This window comes from Zosterops lateralis, assembly GCF_965231275.1.
Source record: "Zosterops lateralis genome assembly, chromosome: 4".
NCBI classification, from domain to species: Eukaryota; Metazoa; Chordata; class Aves; order Passeriformes; family Zosteropidae; genus Zosterops; species Zosterops lateralis.
In genome coordinates this window covers 12,640,600-12,661,577 of record NC_139765.1, presented here as the reverse complement: position 1 = coordinate 12,661,577, position 20,978 = coordinate 12,640,600, and the positions used below count along the sequence as shown (strand labels likewise).

Below are 20,978 nucleotides of genomic sequence, written 5' to 3'. Positions count from 1 at the left end.
AAAAGTCCCAAGGGAAAAAATTCTAAAATACTGTTGTATAAACTTTTTTTGAAGTTTGTTTTAAACTTATTGATTATAAATAAAACACCTCCACTACAGTAATTCTGACTGGCTATCTGTAAGATGTGTATATTGAAACAAGCTCCACAAATAGCCAGTGCTCTGCAGTCAGTGTGTCTGTGCCCTACCCTGCCATGGCAGCACTTTCATCCTATTTTCTGCAGCTGAGTAGTACCACTCCCTTTTCTCTGATCTCAGATAATCCAGCTGATCATCTGAAAGAAGCCACATCACATAAAATATTAAAACACAGATATGACATTTGATAGAACAGCTTAAAAAGCATTCTCTGTATCGCCTTGTTCCTTGACTTCCAAAACCACAACCAGTCAAAATTTGCATGCAGCTCTCTGAAGATCTTCCCTTTCATTTTACTTATGTTCTGCAACACAAGACACACTGGATTGAGAGTCAGGGGTACCAATTACTTGGCATTTTATTCTGCCTTCAGTCTCCACAGAACACCTGCAGTCAACACTCTGCTTTACAGAGGCAGAAGGTGACACAACAACTGTAGGCGTATGTGTAACCTCAGATTTCATAAAGAGGAATAAGTAAGGTCTCTTAACAGAAGGGGGAAATTGGTCACTTCAAGAGTTTGGCAGTAAAATTGAACAATTTTTCCCTACTTTTACTAAACTGCTGGGTTTGATGAAAAAAATTCAAAATAACATTTGCACTAGAAGCATTCTCAGCATTTAGCAGTTTGCCTGTGCCAGCACATTAGTGCAGCAGTCAAGTTTTCAACCAAAGCATCTCTGTGGCCACCACAGCAGGCAGTGGGGGAGCAAGTCCAAGGCACCCTTACACTCCCACTTCTCTGTTAACTTGGCAATATTTCCAGTGGCAACCACACACCACAGAGGGGCTTCACTGCTTCATGGGCCTTGAAGGCAATGGCCTTGTCCACCTGAAAGAAGTGCCAAAATGCAGGACTGTGTGCTGCCTGACAACATGAACCAGCCATTTTTTCCTAGTTCTCACATTTTGAGGTTTTTATTTGATAATAGTCTGTACAGAATTCCCTCAAACAGCCAAGCAAAGTACAGGGCCTAAAGTAAAACATCAAAAGCTATTAATATGATAGCTGCAAGAAAATAAGAAGCGTCATCTACAGGGAATTTACCGGGTGAATTTCCACATGAGGTTAATCCAGTGTCCTCTGCTCTACAGAGGAAGGTAAAGAACCAGAATCTCTGAGGAATTCACACAGAGACAGCCTGGTTGTGATGGGGTTTAACCTGGACTGGTACAGTAATGGACAAGGGACAGTAACCAAGCTCATTAGCAATTTTAAGAAGGGTAAGAGCACCAGCTCCTCCTCCTGCTCAACACCCTGTCTCTAGTGGGACTAAAATCCAGTGTCTCATGGGAAAGTGAACCTCATTTTCCTCGTCTCCTGAAGAAGAAAAACATATTATTGATGGGAAAAGAGTTCCCATCAGAACTGATAAACATGGACTGAGAAGAAGGCTAAAGCCCCTTTTCAAGCTTTCTCAGGCATAAATATCACAGAATCATAAAACTGTCACACAGATGGGATCACAGAGCAGAAACCCTTCCTAACTCCCAACTAGGACCCAATCCAGAATGGGCACTGCCTTGAGACACGATCTTTTAATCAGAAAGGCTGGCATTTGCCATAGCACTTGACTAACCACTCAGTTTGAGTCAACCTCCTCAACCAGCAACCTATGCAGTCTCTTGATGACTAATCGTAAATTATATAAACAGTCACAGTGCAGTCACGAGAAGAAACACCAAAAACCATCTATTTATAGTTAAGAATACTATCTGTGGTCACAAGCTTTATTGTTCAACCAAAACAGCCCTTATTTTATCAAGAAGAATGTTTAAAAGCATAAAATAGCTTTTGACTAATAAACTGAGTGATTAAGCACTGGGGTGTTATTACCTGGAAGCAAGTAACTAACAGCACATCTCAGATCTTTCTCCTGCCTCGTTACCTTCAAAGACAGTAGGGGATATGAAGATGTTTCTCCAGCTGGCTACAGAAAGGAGAATCCTGCTCCACCCATATCCAAACTAAGGAACAGATTTCATTTCTTCTTCCAAGAAAACTTAATTATTAGGATTCCTGCTCTCTCTCAACCTCCCATGAATCCAGACAGTAGTTATAGTTCCCAGAAGCCAAAGTGTCAAGAGTCAAGGATACTGTGTTTGAAAAGCGGAAATGCAGTGGAACCTCTGCTTTGCCTGACAGCTGTGTCAGAAATGTACCCCCAGGCTCAACCCACATATTTGCAAACTCAGGATCTTCATCTCCTCTGTGATGACCTCAAGCAGCCATATGACTTCCATGAGTCTTGTGAAATGAGTTGCCACTACAAAGAGCAGAAGAGCCCAGCTGCATGAACCGGGGCTGAGAAATGCACAGAAAAATGCCTGAGGAATGTACCAGAAACGCCTGTTGCCTCCAGCATGTGACTGTGAGGCATCATCCTAGAAAAAGCTGGAAAGACCCTGCTTCCAGAAAAAGTGCTGATCCCGCTGGCATAGGTCTGTGGGAATGCTTTTATAGGAATGCCAGCAAACACAGTCAGGAACAGCCCCGTCACACGGACGAGACCACTGCTGCCAGGACAGGCCAGACAGCCACGCCATTGATGTCCTTGGAAATGGATTCCTAACTTAGCACAGCCACAAAATTAATACTGCCCAAAAGCAAACGATCACAGCAGCAGCATAAATAAGCAGTTTGCTGCAGCTACTACTGACACTTGTGGCACTAAAGCAGAGGCCAAAAATAAAAGCATGCTAGGCAGTGCGGTGCCATCTTCCCCAACTGCATTTCTATACGAGGCAAAAGTCCCGGCCTTCCAAGCTGAATCTCTCCCTGCTGGCTACAATACACTTTCTTTTATACTCCTATTAGGGTATGGAAGTGACATGTAAACATCACTCAGCTGACTGCAACCCTTCCATAATGGCTAGAACATTGTATAGCTTTGGAAAAAACACAAGGAAACATAACAGTCTTATTGTTGCTGATGAATACCACTGCATTGTCCCTAACAAAAGCTAGGATAAAGACTGAGGACACAAGAAAGCAACAACTGGATATTGTTGTTGCAGTTTTAAATAGCTAGGGATTGACAGGCAAAAGTTTCCAATAGGGAATAATTATTCCAGTAGGAACATGTAGACACAAACAAATTCCATTTTCTCAGTCCATATTTCATTATACTCATTGGTCTTCAAACTTGATTTAAATGCCTTAATACAATGGTTTAATTGTCCTCTCTGAGCCTGGAAAAGGCTGGCTCCACATGAGGATGTGCCAGGAAGCAATGGCTGAGAGAGGTACCTAAGGCTTATCATGGATACCTCCATCAGCACCAGCTCTCCCTGTTACACCACCAAAACTTATCTGTCCTGCCTTATATAACTGCACACTTCTTAAGGAATTGGAATTATACATATGATGTTCTGGAGGCTGAAGTAGAGGGTCTGGTAATCTCCCCTGGTTCTCACTTTGTACTAAACTAATGAAGTGGAAATGCCCAGGTTATCAGTGGTTACACAGAACAGGCAGGTACATCCAACCAGTACTTCTGTGATACAGTGGATGATGTTGTGAGCATATTTCCGGATTAATCCAGGAAGCGGCATGAAAACCAGGCTTATTAAATCTTCGTATTTTACAAACCAAGTATAAAAGAGGAGCTGTTGGGGATCTCTAGTCTACGAATACATGTTTTCAGACAGTTTGGAAGAGACACAAAATTCTGGAGAGCTGTGAGACATGCAGTGATACTTTTCCAAAAGTACCAGGGAGTACTTCTTACACTTTTTAATGATATCCAACCCTGTGCCATGAGTTTGATATCAGTTCTGGGAGAGGCCAAGGAATGGCTGGTTTTGTATATTAACACAAAATTAAAGGAAGCTACTATATACTGATGGCAGTTTTAATATTGGTGTCATGTTGTAAAATAATTGCCTCAATACAGGTTTGCCAAAATAGACCTTCTGAAATTTCTGAAGATTATTCTCTGCTTTTGCTAATAACGAAAATATCATTCTGGTAAAGTTTGATAAACTGTGCAGTGTGACACAATCCTGTAAGGCAAAATTTTTGATTAAGTAAGCCCAGAAGGATAGTTATCAAATGGCCTAACAACTCAGTGACTGACAGAATTCAAAGTGCAATTTAAAGCAAGAAATAATAAACAAATGCATAGGCTTCTAATGGGCAAATTCATGTATTGTCTGCCTCATTTGGGACTTTTCTTAATGAAATGAAATAATACAGAAAATAATTATTAATTGTTTCTGGAAAGGACACACAAAAAAAGAGAGGATAAGGTCAAGTCACCGCTAACAATTAAGGCATCATTCATTAAACTGACTAGAAGTAAACAATATGAGTGTCATTATGTCCAAGTCTCTGTATGTCTTAATAACAATAAAATACAGAACACACATAAAAAAATGGAGGATTCTGTCGTAGGAGGTCATGACTTTGGGGAAGAATTAAAGGCCTAGGAGAAAAATCAGTGTAATGACAACTCCCCAGATCCCACAGTTCTGCAAAGGGTAACAAGAGCTGTTATGTGGGATTTGTGAGACTCTCTCACTTATTCACATGCAGGAGCACATTACTGTAACAAAACCACATCACAAGTTGGTGTCCACAGTTCAAGAAGAATGCTGACAAATTGGATCAGGTTTGGAGAAGCTCCATGAGAGTGATTAGAGAATAAAACAAGCCATTTCATCAGAAATTCAAGCCTTTCAATCTACTGAGTTTATCAGTCTAAGCATGAACTCTGTTTCCGACTATCTACATAAGAAATCTGATATAATGGATGACTTCAGTCTAAAGATAAAAGGTGCAAGACATACTGGTGAGAAGCTGAAAATGGAGAAATTCAGCTAGAAAAGAGGCAGAGGCAGCTGGGTTATTCAGTTTGTGGGTTATGAATTTTATTTTTATTTTATGTAACAGTAGTGGCATTTAGTTATTGGAACAGCTTAAGAAGAGGTGTGATAGTCTGCACTGCTGGCAGTTACTAAACCACGACTAGGTGGCTTCTCAGACAGAAACTATTTGAAGATCTTGTGGTCTGCATTAGGAGAACAAGCTGGGTGACAAAAATATGTCATCTAACATAATCTATGAAGACATCATGCCACCTTTTCCTGTAGTAAATATAGATGAGGCTAGAATCCTGGCTTTCTATGAAGGCTGTTTAAAAGGCACCTACTTCTACATGTTTCTTGTCATTATTTATAAATGAAATTTCTATTCTACTTGGTCTGAGTGCCTGCTTCAGGATGATTTTTTGGTTGTCGCTTTTGTTGTTGTTGTTGTTTTTCACCCATTTTGTTCCTTTATTTGTCTTGGAGACAAAACATGGTGGGAGAAGGCGTTTTGTGAAGATACCATACGTGGTTTTATAACCCTTTAAATTATGATTCAACCTCCTCTTGAAATGCAAGATGACACAGAAATCTCTCCATCTCCAAAAGGGATCAGCTGAGGCCACGGCTACCACACGCGTGGTGTTGCACAAGCACAGGCTTGGAAGAGAGCCCTGAAGCCTTGACTCCTATTATGTCCACAAAGTGGAAAATTTCTGTTTTCATCATGCCAGCAACTTCCAGGGGGCTCACGAATTGGGGGAAGTTGTTTGTTTTGGGGAGTTGTTTGTTTGTTTTTACACAGAGCGAGCTTTTTCTTGGTTTTGATCTTTTTCAACAAGATGTTTTTGTAGCCAACTGATAGTTGAAAATTATATATTTTCACCAATAAAATATGACACCCAACAGCACAGTTATTTTCACACTGGGGAAAAAAAGCACTTTTAAATATGAAGTTGGGTCCAGCTGGTGTCCAGTTCTGCGTCCACTAAAATCAACAGGAGATTTGCCAGCAACTTAAGTAGGAGAAGGAGCAGACACACACTTTGCCAGGCAAATGCCTTTTATCCAAGTCTAAAAAGAAAAAAAAAACAACCCAAAATATGCACCAGACTTCATGACACAGTTCTCTTAGGAGAGCAGAGCTGGCCACCCACACCTCTCAGCTGTCTCTCATTAAGCAGAGACACCCCACATTTAAAATGTGCCATTGTTCAATCCTACACAAAACTGGGAGGACTCCCACTTGTCTCAATACAAATTGCCTGCATCACAAATACTGATAAACTTGAGACTGTAACTAATGCAGAGATACATTAACAGGTTCAGATAAAAAAAACCCCAAGCACGACCTTCTTTAAAACCAAACTACAGTTGTTCTAAAAAGGAGTTCATTTTTAAAGTAGTCTTTTAATTCTTCTTTCCTTTGCAGTTCCATGTTCCATAGAAAGCTAGAAGCTTAAGTGCCAAACTATTGCAAAAACAACTGCTATTGCCAGTCCATTTTCAATATGGATAGAGAAAAGAATACTGGATACACAGCAAAAAAAACCCCACAGGTTTTGCCTGATAACTGTCCAATTTTGCACCCTGAAGAAACTCAGGAAAGCATCATATTAAGAGAAAGATTTTTTTGGCAGTAACTCTAAAAAGTGTCTCCACTAGGAATACAGCAGGAGAGAAAAATTGTTTGGGTTAGTGAAACCTCAGCATTGGGACGCTTAGACTTAGACCGAGAAGAAAACACTTCAAAAAACACAGTTTGATTTTGCAATTATATAATTTTTCTACTGGGCCTAAAGTCTTAGTAGCTGGTGACTGGTTTGGGGGGTTTTTTTGGTTCAAATATCAGATCACAAGATATGTATATATGCATTTATATAGAGAGTCTTTGCTGTGGGCAAATATTATTGTTTATATCTGTCACTTGTGCATATAAACTGTGCACTTACAAACCAGGTCATGTTTGCACCTCTGTAATTTTTCCTTTCATACTTCCTCCAGTGCAAGACAAAGCACTGAGACACACAATAACTCAAGTTCTCCACCACAGAAGGAAAACAATGTGAGATTTGATCACGATTATTCAGAAGCATTTATGAGTGCACCATCAATAACAGACTGTAGGAAAAGACCAGACCTGAGAAGCACAGTTTTCAAAGACTAAAATTATCTAACTCTTATGCTGCAGGGGGTAAACTTTCAAAGTGATGCACAGGGAGTTATGCACACAAATCCTATTATATTTTAACAGGATTTCTGTGTGGAACTCCTCATGCTCTGCAAGAAAAAAAAAAATTACTCCTAAGTGCCCTAATGTGAATATTTATCAAAACAGACAATTTCCAGATGCATGCTTATGAGCACTACTGTGCTTTGACATTTTACAAGCAATTTGCAACAGGTAGCAATGGAAAATAATGGAAGTGGCCAAACACCAATTTCATTACATTATTCTCTTTTGCCATGTTGCTATTATGTTGAACTTCAAAGCCAGAGCATTACAGATACCTGATTTACTAGCTAAGGGATGCTGTGCAGATGCAGTACCTGCCCTGGTTTGGATCAGATACAGCAGAATCCACCCATTGGCTCAGGGCTTTCAAATTGGCTCAGGAGGCACTTCTGTATTTCAGTTTTCTGCTTATTTTTACTTGCCAACAGTTCCACTGATTTCTTGACTTCTTCCTTGTCTACTAGTAAAGATCACAGAATCATGGAATGATAGATAGCCTGGTTTGGGTTGAAAGGGGCAAAGGTCAACCAGTTCCAATCCCTTCCATGGGCAGGGACACCTTTCACTATCCCAGGCTGCACAGAGCCACATCCAACCTGGCCTTGGACTCTTCCAGGGATCCAGGAGTGGCCACAGCTTCTCTGGGCAACCTGTGCCAGGGCCTCACCATCCTCACAGGGAACAATTTCTTCCTCACAGCCCATCTAAACCTCCTCTCTGTCAGTGTAAACCCATTGCCCCTTGTCCTGTCACTCCAGGTCCTTGTCAAGAGTCTCTCTCCATCTTTCCTGTGGGTTCCCTTCAGGCACTGCAAGGCCACAATGAGGTCACCCTGAACACTGATGATGACACTTCAGAAACTCACAATTTGTCCTTATGTCACTGCTTACCTTTGAAAGAACCTATGCACTTGCTAAACCAGGTTATTAGAATTATTTTACAATCCAGGTTATAGGCTTCTGGAAATTTTTCTTTGGATTCGACATGAGTTGTGGGTACTACTAATAGAAAACTAAATAAGTACTTCTCATTGGTTCTTGCAAAATAATCAAGGGGCATATGAATTGTCTCACAACAACCCCAAGACCAAGTCAAAACTGACCATTTTTTCCTCCAGTTCTACTCACCTCTGCCTGAACACCACTATATTCAACACACAAAGCTGCCAGATTCTGTCTTTCCATGATTTACAGACGTGCTTTGGACAATGATCAGCAACCCTGTATCCAAGTGCCCTGAGAGCCAGCCTGACAAAATCATCAACACACCTGACACTTCTGAGAAACGCCTCTTGCATTCTTAGATGGAAAGAGATACCAAATTGTTGCTGATTTCTTGGATTTCAGGCATTAAGGGGAAAAAAACAGGTGTGTATATGTGCTTGTGTCAGTCTCCAAATATTGTGGCTAATGCAGAGGAAAACAGCTGGTCAAAACATATTCCAGCAGCTTCTATCTGCACAGTAAAACAGGAACGGCAGCAGGGAACCAACCTTGCAGCAGTTCAGGGCAGCAGAAATATTTAAAGTGTTATCAGTGGTTTGTGGAAACATTGTCTTAGCATCCACCTTGCTGGAAAACCAACACAAATCAGCTCCAAAAAAAAAAAACTGGGTGTGGATACAGCAGGAGATGTCCTAAGTGGTGACTGCAGTGATGGGCAGATTGTCCCTTCACTCTGTGCTGCACAGCACTGCAGGGTAAACAAAGCATCCGCCTCCTTTTCTAAGCAGAGGAGAACAATTCCCACCTGGAACAAAGCCAGCTCCTGCACTGGTTTCACTACATCTATGAAATTAGGTGGCATTTCAGACTAAGAGAAAAGTAGAGCAAAGTTAGACAACACTACGAGTCTAGCACTTTATTAGCTATCCATTTTGACAGGGATAATTTGAAAATATTTATAATTCATGTTCCCCAGTTAAAAACAAAACAAAACAACAACAAAAAAAGTAGTAGTAGCAGCTTGAATAAATTTCCAGTAAACTTGATTGGGAATTTCTATTCATGTCAACTCTCCCAACTGTATAATCCTTTTCAGGATGATAGCTGGCACCTGAAGTTCAGCACCTAAATTTTTGTGCTTGTATGAGAATTCCAGTTTACATTAGAAAAAAAAAATCCAGAACAAAATCAACCATCCCACCACCATGCTAATTTCTACTGCTCATGGTCTTGGGAAATGAAATGTGGAAATGTGAAACCTGTGTGGCCAGAGGAAGAGGGCCAGGAAAAAAAAACAAAAACCCACCCTAAAATATGTGAATGGGGTTTTAATTGTTAAGAAACCAAACCAAAGTAATTTCATCATTTCTAGGAGCCTGACTCATGACTTTGATTGCCAGAGGTGGCAAATATCAAATAAATATTAAGCAATCTCCTCTGGTAGATTTGTTGATTTTTGTCAGATCCTTGCTGCTGACTCTCAGCAAGGCCATAGTTGCTGACACTTGGCTGCCACCACAAGGAGCCACATCTCCTCTTCCTCAAACAGCAAATCCATTCCCAAGTAGCTAAGAAATAATGGCAAATAGGATTAGGAGGCAAAGCCACACCCAAAGGAAAGGACTCCTTGATCAAGTATGAGAAGTAGATCATCTTGTGACTAAAACAACCTCATTCATGATCTGAGCTCTTGCTCCTGCCCTGGCAAAGGCTGTCCCGGCACAGAGAAGAGCTGGGCTCTACGATATCCCTGGTGCTGAATTCCTCAGGAGGCTGGAAAAGAGGCCTTTGTTGGTTTATTCCCCAGCAATGAGGAACCAGGTCCTGGCTCAGACCCTGGGCTAGGCCAGGCAACCTCATCTCCCATTAATGTCATTCATAAGTGAGCAGGCTAAGCACCTCTCCAGCCTCATTCAGGGATTATCCTGGATTTTACCCACTGATTCACAAGCCTGCAGTGACTCGGTGATGGAGCTGGTCTTTCCTGGCATATCTGAACTTTTTATGACAGAGCTTCTCTTCCAAAAGACAGACAGACATTCTGATTTTTGAAGGCAACTTTTGATAGGAAAAACCTCTCTGTTTCCAAAGCAGTTCTCAATCCTCCCTTTTAAATTAGAGGCCAATATTAGCTTTTCACTCTGAGAGTCTAAAATTTCATGAGTTCAAACAAATAAACCCAATAACATCCTTTGAACACTGCCATGGAAATAATTCTGACTTTGTGCAACACTGCAGCAGAAGGTTCATAAACTATTTCTGTTAGCCAAAGTCATTGCATGAAACTGAAACATTGTATTAAGAGAGTAACATTTTGTTTTTAATAACTTTCAGAGATATATTGGCTGTCACACCACAGCTCAATAGTTTCTTAGCTGTCATCTTATTTCAGGAGCAATAACAATTTCTAAATGCTAAATTTCCCAAAATCAGAAAAAAGTTCTTTCTATGCTGAACAGAAAAAAAAAATATAACATTGAACACACTCCATAACTGATTGAAAAAATGACCAAAATTTGCTTAAAATTAAATCAGCTGTTCAAAGGTATAGACAAGGGGGAGATGAAGTCACATTTTCATCAGCCTGTCTCAACTTTTCAAATGCATGTTTATATAAAATTTAATATGCAAGCTGCTCACCCATAATATCAATTTGCCCCTTTATATTTAATATTTGCTAAAATTGCAGAGTTATTTATATCTCAGATAAGACTGCAGCACATGTGCATTAGCTATTTCATCATACCAGGTTTTAGCATATATTTATTATGACGCTGTTGCCATTATAATGCCTAAATGTCTATTGCTTCCAAGGAGAAATATATTATCACTGGAATGTTCCTACATGCACAGCATGTAGCTATGGAAATACAATGTCATAGACTCCTTTAGAGGTGTTAAGTACAGCACAGATTGACTGGGAGCTGGCAGGAAACCTGCTCTGGAAGTCCTGTAACAGCTTTTTTTTTTTTTTTTTTTTCCTCATGTGTTTCAAGGGTACTGATATCCCCCATCCTGACATCTCTCTGATAAATGCCATGCAACATCCCAACATCAGGACTCAACAGCATTATGAAAACCAAGCAGAATTTTACAGTTCCAGTAACTAGAAATTAAACTGCACAGGCATGGCACCAAGTCAGTGCTTTTAATGAACACAAAACAAAACCCAGCAACAGTTTTAGGGGCTACAGAACTTACTGCTTTGACTATTCTGATTATTGGTAAAACCCTCTGTTCTGAATGCAGCACAAAACCTTGTGAAAACATGGAGTAGGGTGGGAAACGATATAGACAAAATTAGTGCTGTAAGTTGGATCAGTGATACATTTTCATCTAAGTCCTGTGTTTTTAACAGGTTGCCATTTCCTAAAAGGCTCAGAGGAGTGCTGGGAGCACACAAAGGTATGGAAAAGCTCTGGTATTACAGATTGAGATTTCTCACTTCAGAAAAGACACAGCAAAAGCACAGCAAAGCCTTAACGGGGAGGTTGGGAATTCCTGTCTCCCACCCAAAAAGTGGCCCCCAAGGGAATGTAAAGAGGGTCAAGGAAAAACTGATAAAGAAGTAATTGTTAGCCCACACATAATTAGATGGCCATGGGAAGTCACCAAGGCCAAGAATTCAGCAAGACTCAGAAAAGGATTTGGGCATTTCTATAGACAACAAGTAAAACCAGTTACAATAGCAAATGTTAAAAAAACAACTATGGGAAAGAAGACAAAATCTCTTGCTTTAGGGCCCACAGATTTATGATCTTACTGTTAAGGATTATCCCAAGACCTCAGGAAGAATAGAAAACTTGAAGTCTGCCTGCAGTGGGGGTTCTTAGACCTTCTGAAGCATCTGGTGATGGCCACACAGCAAGAAACACTCTTAATCCTCTGGTCTGACCCTCTTTAGCAATCCACATGTGTTTAAAAGAGACCATTAAGTGTACCAAGTCTATTTGTATTGGATCCAAAATACAGTGCAACCCAATGTAGATTCAAGAAGAAAATGGTTTTTATGAAATCTCTGATGAGGAGACATGCAGAGCACTACAGTGACCCAAAATATCAGCTGAAACCCTGATTTCAACAAGCTAAACCCAGAACTGCCACGGCAAGAAAACATGCTACCAAAATCCTAATGTGAAAAAGGTCTGCATTTCATCTATCTGATAAATACCCCTAGCAAAATACTACTGGTTTATACAAAAAACAATGGTAGAAACACTTCAGCTTTTGAACAAAAGGCAGCTCCTTAGAGAGAAGCTCCAGGCTCCCTTTCCCAGTGAGACCCGGGGACACACACACTTGCTCAGCCAGGTAACTCCAAATTCTCCTTCTCACTCCCACAGAAAACTCTTCTGTTTTGTACTAATGAAGTCCAAAGTATCTCATCCTCTAAGGCACTAAAGAATGTCTCTGCGTGGCAGAGACAGCCACAGCACCAGCCTTCTCAGTTCTGATGACAGCCTATGAACACCAGATCCCTCATTTAGCCCTAAATAACACTGACCAGAAAGTCACCATTATTTAGTTCCTTTAATTAATTACCACTTTGCAAAGGCATTGTTACATAAATTAGTTTCCTATACATATTAGTGCCTTTCTGTCTCCCTGTGGGTCCCACTTGATGATGAAACGGCTTTTTGACTGCAAAGGACTGAGTGTCACTTGATGCCTCCACCTACATACCTAATGTCTCTCTCTGGCCTAAAACTCCTTGTAAGTAGAAGCAAGTATTAGTATTCTAGCTGTGGCACCATGAGCTGCTGACACTCAGCCAAAAGCTTGACAGATTTATATAGTGCAGAAGGGATGATGCAGGAGACCAGGAGAGGATCTGGATTTTGTCTCTCCTGCTTTGCTCTCCTCCATCTTTTTTCTTCCTCCTCGTCCCCTCTGAATCTGCCTTTTCCTCCCTATCCCCTGGCTGTACCAAGGACATATTATAATCCATGTGACACTTGATTTGTAGCTTTTGCCCCTCAGTTACTGTGGTAATTGTGCCTCTTGATTAACTAAGCAGCTCTGGAGGAGACTGGGAAAGGGCAAGTGAACATTTGGGAAGGAAGCATCTGGTTAAAAGTTGAGCCTTTCCTTCTCCTCCACACTTGAGTCACCAAGCCAAACTCTCAGCAGAAACACACCTGATGATTCACTACAGCAAAAGCATTGGAACTGACAGAACAAACCAAGATGAAGCAAAATGATGTCCAAAAAAATTAGACAGGAAAACTTTAAGTTGGGAGCAAGCTGGCAGATGAAAAAGTTCCAAGCATAGCAGCTGGTTCTGCAGAGAATTTTCCTCAGGCTTTGGTATATGCAGATAAGTACCTCAGACAACTGAAAAAATCATTATAGATAAGAACAGAAACTCATCTTAATGAACATGTATTCTGCAAATCAACAAGGAGATGGGGAAGAAAGTAAGATAATTTTTGGAGTCTAATCTTGGACTCAACTACAAGAGAAGTCAAAGGAAATTGAGTATACCAAGTAGTGACAGAGGACCTAGATGAAAAAAATGCTATTCTAAACCTCACAGCAGAACGTTTTTGCAGTGTTAAGTAGAAACTTTAATTTGGAATTTGCTTGCTGCAAAGCCCTTAACATTTTTAGCACAAGACTTGGGTTTAATTTGAATAGGTCTGAGCAATAGACATATTTACAGTGGCAAAGGTTTTATTTTGTTTTCACTAGCAGAATGCTTGAATGGCTAATTAAAATGAAATTCTATTACAAAAAAAAAAAAAAAAAAAAAAAAGTCAAGAACCAGTGTCTTTTTAAAATTACCTGATGTTTAAGGCAGACTAAATTGAGTCAGTTTCTGGGAATGTGCGTGCTCTGACCTGTGTGAAAAGGCTGCTGAGGGACTGTGTACAGGCAAGACAGTTACCATGGATACCTCACTGCTTTAGGTGTAGAAGCTTAACATTACAAACAACTTTGCAGCATTAGGCTGCCGGCCTCATAAAAACACTGCACAACAACAATGAGCTCTGAGATAACCATTATGATCTGCTTTGTGACATGCAAATATAAATCTCCTATCCTAAGGCAAAAGACAAAAGTAGGATCGAGGGGACGTGGCCAGATCTTGCAAGCCTTAATTTACAGTCTGCTCCTGAAAGATGCTATGGTCTTCAGCTCACACTGATGATAATGGGACCTGCAAGTAGGCAGCTTGCCTCAGAATATTGTCCTCCTGCCTGAAGTTTTACCTAAATTAGGACTCCAAACTTGAGCCAACACAGCACAGGCAGAGGGAATTGCAGTCAGAGTCAAAAAAACCACAATTATTTTAAATTTTCCCTCTAACAGTGCAAGTTACTCTGTAAATAATATCACACGGTTTATGGTATCACCCACACTGATTACATCGAAGGACAGAGCTTTCACATGAGATATCACAACATATTCCCACATCCTTCCAAGAGCACTGGGTGTTTGTGGGGAGATGCTGACTGTGCCTGCTGGGCAGTGAGCTGTGTGCCTACTGAATGCCCTCAGCCTCAAGAGAGGCCAGAGATCTTTTAGCTTTACAAATGCAAGCCCATCTCTTGGCCTAACCACCAGTGCACCTATCAGACAGTCTCAAGGAGAAAAGAAAATCTGCTTCAGACCATTCTAATAGAGGCAAATTCACACCAAACCATCTGATCTATTGATTCAACAGCCAACCATTATTCAGACAGTGAATGCATCTGTCTCCTCCTTCACCTCGAGCAAAGGTTCACAGGAAATCACTTGAGATGTTTTCTCCTGCTTCTGGTATTAAATTACACACAAAAGAAAGTTCAGGTCCAAGTGAGGCTGGGGTTATGTTTCAGGGGATGAAAAATCTATCTCAAGGAGATTTATGATGATTTCAAGTATTCCACAGCCAGGAGCTCACACGGATCAAAAGCAGTGCTCATATCTGGCTCTTACGACGTTAATTAAGATGCTTCAACAACAAGATTATAGACATTTTTATTGCAAAGCTGTGATGGCCAAACCCTACCATGAGGCAGAACAGCAGAACATCGTGCTGGAGAGCTGCAAGTTACAGGCTGAGGAACAATCAAGAAGCTGGAACTGATGTGGGATGCAGAGAGGGGCATTCAGCTCATGAGACTCAGCTGAGCACAGATGTGCATACCTGCAATGTTTCATAAGCAAACAGCAGGTACCCCTCCAGTGTTTTGCAGACATACCTAACAGAGCAAACTGGACTCCTTTCATGCTCTGTCAAATATTTTTGGCTGTGGGTGCATTCCCCTACACTGTAATTAATTTTGCACTGAAGGCACCCTGAGTTTTCGCCAGCACAGAACCATCTTTCAGCTTTCATGGCACAAAAGGGGCTCATCCCAATGACTGAAACCTTAGACCTGTGCCCCAAGAGATCACTTTTTCAGTATCAGGCTTTGTGCCCATAGTTACAAGAAGGAATAATACAGATCACATAAATAGCAAAGTAATTGATTCTATCTGCAAACCAGGCAGGCAGATTTTAAATAATGCAGTGCCAAGGGGCCACTTGGTTCATTTGAGAGTACTGTGGGTGCTCAGGTCCCCTTGCAGCTCTCCCTATCAGCATTTCTGCTACAGCTACACAAGTTTTGTAATGCTCAGGAGCAGGTGCAATGACTGGGAAACCTTTAAACCAGTAAACACCAGTTTCCTGGTGGGCAAGGGTGCAAAACTTCCTGTTTGTTATGACTGATCCCACTGGGAGCACTGAGCAGGCAATGCTAGCAGCAAGGAACAATGAAAGTGCATCATGGCTCTAATAACATTAGAAATCTTTTTACTGGCTTTAATGGGATTGGGATCAGGTGCAAAGGAAGCCACCTTATATTCCCCTGATCTGTTACTTCTACCAGCAAAGCAAAACAACCAAATCCCAAGCATCCGTTTTTGCATGTCTGCACTCCATGAAGGATACAATCCCCCCACATCCACACACAATCAACCTCTGTAGTTGCAAGACAACTTGTTTCCTAATCTATTAATGAGAGGATTAGTAAAGTAGGTAAGAAAAGGAAGTAAAGAATTAAATACAAAATTTTAATTTGGCATTTTCCACTCTAACAACGTTGCTGTGTATTTTAAGCAACCAACCATCTACAAGAGGCCAGTAAGTGGCTGGAGCTATATTTGCAATATTATGAATTTTAGTATCCAGAGAGAGGGAAACAAAGTACTCAAAATGCACATTAAAGCCTCCCATGTAACAGAGCTGTGCTGCATGTCCAAAACCACTTCTAATGCTGTATGAGCCGCAAGAAACGCCACCTGATTTTTCTGGATTCTGCCTGTGCTCCAGCTTAGTATCAAAGGGAGTATTTAAAAAATGCTTCATTATGCACAGTGTTGGCTGAGGTTTGTCAGTATTCCTTGCCCTTCTAATGAAGAGATTAAGTGGATTTACAGAAAGACATGAACTCCTCGGTGTTTTTCTAGATAAAGAATCCCACTCCTCCTCATTTAAAAGCTGCTAGCCTTGCTGTAGGTGGTAATTATGTTGAGGGTGAATTGCTGTGGTTTCTGTCTGGCAACACCCAGCACTGGCACATGCAATCCCCACAGTGTCTGGAAACAGCATTACATCAAACCATCCAAGCTAGTGGCTTACACAACCAGCTACACCCCTTTGAAATCTGTCAGCTCCAGTGACTTGCTGTGTGCACTTCTGCTTCTCAGACATCAGCTTCGTCACACACACTTCTATCACACAGGTATCAGCCTCCTTTAAAAATAAAAGTTAACCTTTAGCCTAACTTAAAATCTTAGGATGAGGAAAAAAAATAAAAATGTACATATCAAACAACTTGATTTTAACACCAAATCTGACCTCAGTTCGTAAGAGGCTGTGGGTGCATCCATGCATCACCATGGAGAAAAACCTCAGAAAACAAAACAAGACAGCACCAGAAAGGGAATCTGCAAAATTCTGCTTGTGAAACTAATTCATAAAATGGGTTAATTTGGAACTAGTCTAGAGATCCCTAAGGCAGGGCAGCACTGCAGGCTGTAAGCAGGCACATCCCATCATTAAATCTAAGAGCTATGGATCACATTCTTAATTAAAATCAGTTCTGCTGGGATCTCTGCACCAAAATTAAAAATCACTGAGAAATCGCAAATCAAACAAGGCGTTCATGTCTCCAGTTCTCAGGCAGCCATGTCATATTATGTGAAGACCTGTGAATAAGAATTGTCTCGTGAAATCAGTGGGACCAGACATCAAGCAGGGACTGCTCAGCTCAGAACAGCTGTATCTGCAGCATAGCTGTGTGCTAAGTAGGCAACAGCCTAAGCCACAGAATCACTGCATTTTCTACAAATGAAAACAAACACGTTGTACTGTAACAAGAAATACTGTAACTATGTCCTTGGAGGATTCTTGTTCTGTACCAAAGAATTATTTCCCTTCCCTCTCCTCTCCTCCCCCACTTCCCTCCCCTATGAATTAGTAAATGAATTTCTGCCACAAACCCTCAAACCATATTCATCCCAATCAAAGAGTCAAACGATACCCAAGAGAGCAAGGCAGCACAGAACCAGTGAGATCCTGCAGACAGCCAGACTGGGTGGAAAGCTCCTGTCACTGCCACACACAGATGGGCACACACAGAAAGCCTATGGGGGGAAATCAGGACAATACCAGAAAGAGGATTACATCCAAACTACATTGCTGGAAAATGTTCTCCTGCAACTGGACAGCTGAATCATCTGCAACCAGACCAAGAAAAAGATGATACGTAACAAAAGACAGTCCATGTAATTTAATAAGTGAGCAGAGTTTTGGAGTTTTGTTGGTTGTTTTTGTTTGTTTGTTTGTTTGCTTGTTGGTGGGTGTGGGTTTTTTTTGTGTGTGTGTTTTTTTTTTTGTTTTTTTTTTTTTTTTTTTTTTTTTTTTTGTTTTTTTTTTTGTGGGTTTTTTTTTTTGTGGTGGTGGTTTTTTTTTGGGGTGTTTTTTTGTTTTTTTTTTTTTTAATTTGATCCTACACCATAAGTTGGGAAACAATTCCTTAAGGGCAAGGTCCATAATATGGGAGAATCCAGCATGGGCACTTATGGGCAAATCTATTACAATCAGCATATATTTCCAGGGGAAATGAAGCCTGCAGTTTAGCTCAGGGTCTGCACTTCGGTGTTTTAGCAAATGGGGGACATAATGTGTGCCTGTGAACTCAGACAGAATACAGATCCAAGAAGATGGGATTCTTATAATGTTTTTTTTTTTTGTAAGACGCAGTGCTACAGGGGCTAAATAAAAAGCTTTTGAAAAAGTCATTGCACATAGCATGAGAATAAAGGGCCAGTCCCAGCAATGGCCGCACAGCCGGAATCCACATTGTACAACAATCGCACAGCTCAAATCGTGACTATGAAAGGACAGCCCGAGCAGCAGGTGGGATGGGAGGATGGCGGGGGGCCATACCCCAGCACCTCTCTCTCCAATCTCTCTGTTCATCAGTCATGTCACACGGGCTGTTCCCCTGCAAGGAACATCCAGAGGAACAGAGAAACTAGAAATGCATGTCCCGGGCAGGGAAAGCAGCTGGCAGGCATCTGTAATTGAATTCCAGGAGGACTTGGGCTATTTTTAAAACTCTCTGTAGGTTGGCTTTCTTTTTCTTTCTTTTATTTTTTTTTTTTTTAACTGGTGAACATTTCCAAAACTCAACAAGGTTTTAAAGTTTCATTGCATACATCTCTGGGTTCCAGCACTGTGTAAAATTCAGGCAATAGCAGCAAAGCCCGAGCAATTAGAACCAGATTCTAAAAGTCTGCACCAAGGAGGAAAAAAAATTATCAGTTTTCTCTGCAACTGTATATTTTAAGGACAGAGAACTTTTGTCTTCAAGCACAAACACAAAACCCTCCTCTACTGTATTTACACCCTACGGGGACATTGATTTTCTAGCAACTTCAAAATAAAACAAATGTCATTATTTATGTGCTGTGCTTCTGCAGTATCTAGTAACCCACAACTCGGTGGGCACATTGGTATTTAAGGAATGAAGTCCCATAAAATGTAGGCTACAGAATAAGAAGAGTTTTGCTATTTTCTTTCCATGAGTGATACCTGAATAAGGTGATTCCATTCAACCAGTCAAACATATTTACCACTGGCAGAGTCCAGCAGGACTCCTGACATGCTTTTGTTCATAAGCAACCTGACCTGCTCAAGCTGTAGTAAGAGCTTTCCACACCTTTGGAGCTCCTTTATCTCCTGTAATGCCTGTTAGATGATAACCAGAGTCCTAATATTCCCTCTCCACACCTCAGATGAAGAATGGCCCTTTATTCTGAGAGGAGGCCTGCTGTTAATCTCCAGATGTCAAGAACTCTGAATCTGTTTACCTCTCTGAGCAGTCCCTCTGCTCATGAGGCAGGGTCTGGCATCACTTCCATACCCATCCTTGGAAGGATCAGCAACGGATGGTTAAAGGACCTGAAACACAGCTCAGCATGGCTGATATGAAGCAGGAAAAACCAAAGACTGCTAAAGCTGCAGAGAGGAAAAGGTCTCATTTCGCTCACAACACAGTCCAGTCTGAGCTGTACTCATTTATTTTCTGAGTTGCTGCAGCAAGTTAAATTCTCTGGTGATAATGAGCAGTCACCAACTGCATCACCAACTCATTAAATCAACTCAGTATCCACTCGTTAGCAAATGCATTCATACTCTCTGGTTTTAAGACTCACTGGCTAGTAAAAGCACAGCATATGATATTTGTTGGGATATAATTTCTATTATTTTTGTTCTGATTTGTGGAAAATGATCCTTATGTAGCAGCAGCATGCTTCCCTCTGTCTTTTGACTATGCTAGATTATACACAAAACCTGTTACTCTTAACAAGTACAAAGAAGATAAAGCCAGGGATCATTTTTCAGTACTTTGCAAGACAGGGTTATGTAACTATACATAACAATGTATATTTAAACATGGGTCTGCTGTATATAGAGAGGTGAAGTGAAAAAATAGAGGAAAAGCAACAGAAAGACAAAAACCTCTTAACCACCAAAACAAAATACCATTTTGTGATGCCTATTAATACAAAAACAACTCCAACAATAACTTCCTCTTGGAAATACAATAAATACAGGATAATAGAATCGGTATCGTATAAAGTGATATTATTTGTTGAATATTCCCCAGATGCACAACCAGTATACCTGATCTTATCAAACAGCACTGGAGCTTGTTGCAAGCACAGCTTTATAAATGGCTATTTTCTTATTGTAGTGGTGGCAGGGGAAATGTTTAAGAGGAAAATGTTTTGACTGCCATGCAATCAGGCTGCCTGAAAGCAGTATATTCTGGCCCTTAGAAAGTAGGGGAGATTTAACACAGCTCAAAATTTCGGAGTGTTTGGTTTCTTCACAGCTCCTGGGCAGCATTATTATTCTTTTCTAGGGCAAGACAATGAACTGATGGTAGCTTCCATCAGAGAAGGAAGGATGGGATTTCAAATGGTACTTTGGAGAAATGGTGAATGCTGCAGGATGGGGATGGGGGAAGCACTTCTCTGTCTTTCAGCTCTGTTATGTCAATTTGCTCCTCAGCTGGTTATCAATAAAAATTGTTACTTAAATTTAAAGCTGCCCCAGATGCTCCACATTTGGTGGGTTTTATTTTTCTTTTTGTCCCCACAGCCACGGGACCCCTTTTTTTTTTTTTTTTTTTTTTTTTTTTTTTCAGAGAACTGGATAAAAGGTGAGAGGTTGATGGCAAGAACATCTGCAGCTCCACACAGGCACCCCTGTGCAGTGCCACCGGGGAGTCACACACAACATAATTTATGGAAACTCCTCAGAGGCCATCTGCACGCCCAAACCTCAGTGCCTGCACTCCAACATC

At 40.9% G+C, this 20,978-nt stretch overlaps 2 protein-coding genes across 5 annotated transcripts in view; one reads left to right on the top strand and one right to left on the bottom strand.

Moving 5' to 3' along the window:
- The window catches only part of RASSF8 (Ras association domain family member 8), a 253,822-nt gene extending 248,081 nt beyond the window's left edge, over positions 1-5,741 (top strand). The window contains exon 5 of one of the 2 annotated variants that reach the window (XR_014589832.1): positions 5,731-5,741. The gene's annotated coding sequence lies outside the window, so the exon portion shown is untranslated. The other variant, XR_014589833.1, reaches the window with a different exon arrangement.
- The window catches only part of ITPR2 (inositol 1,4,5-trisphosphate receptor type 2), a 241,136-nt gene that overhangs the window by 76,184 nt on the left and 143,974 nt on the right, over positions 1-20,978 (bottom strand). The gene's annotated exons all lie outside the window — the stretch shown is intronic.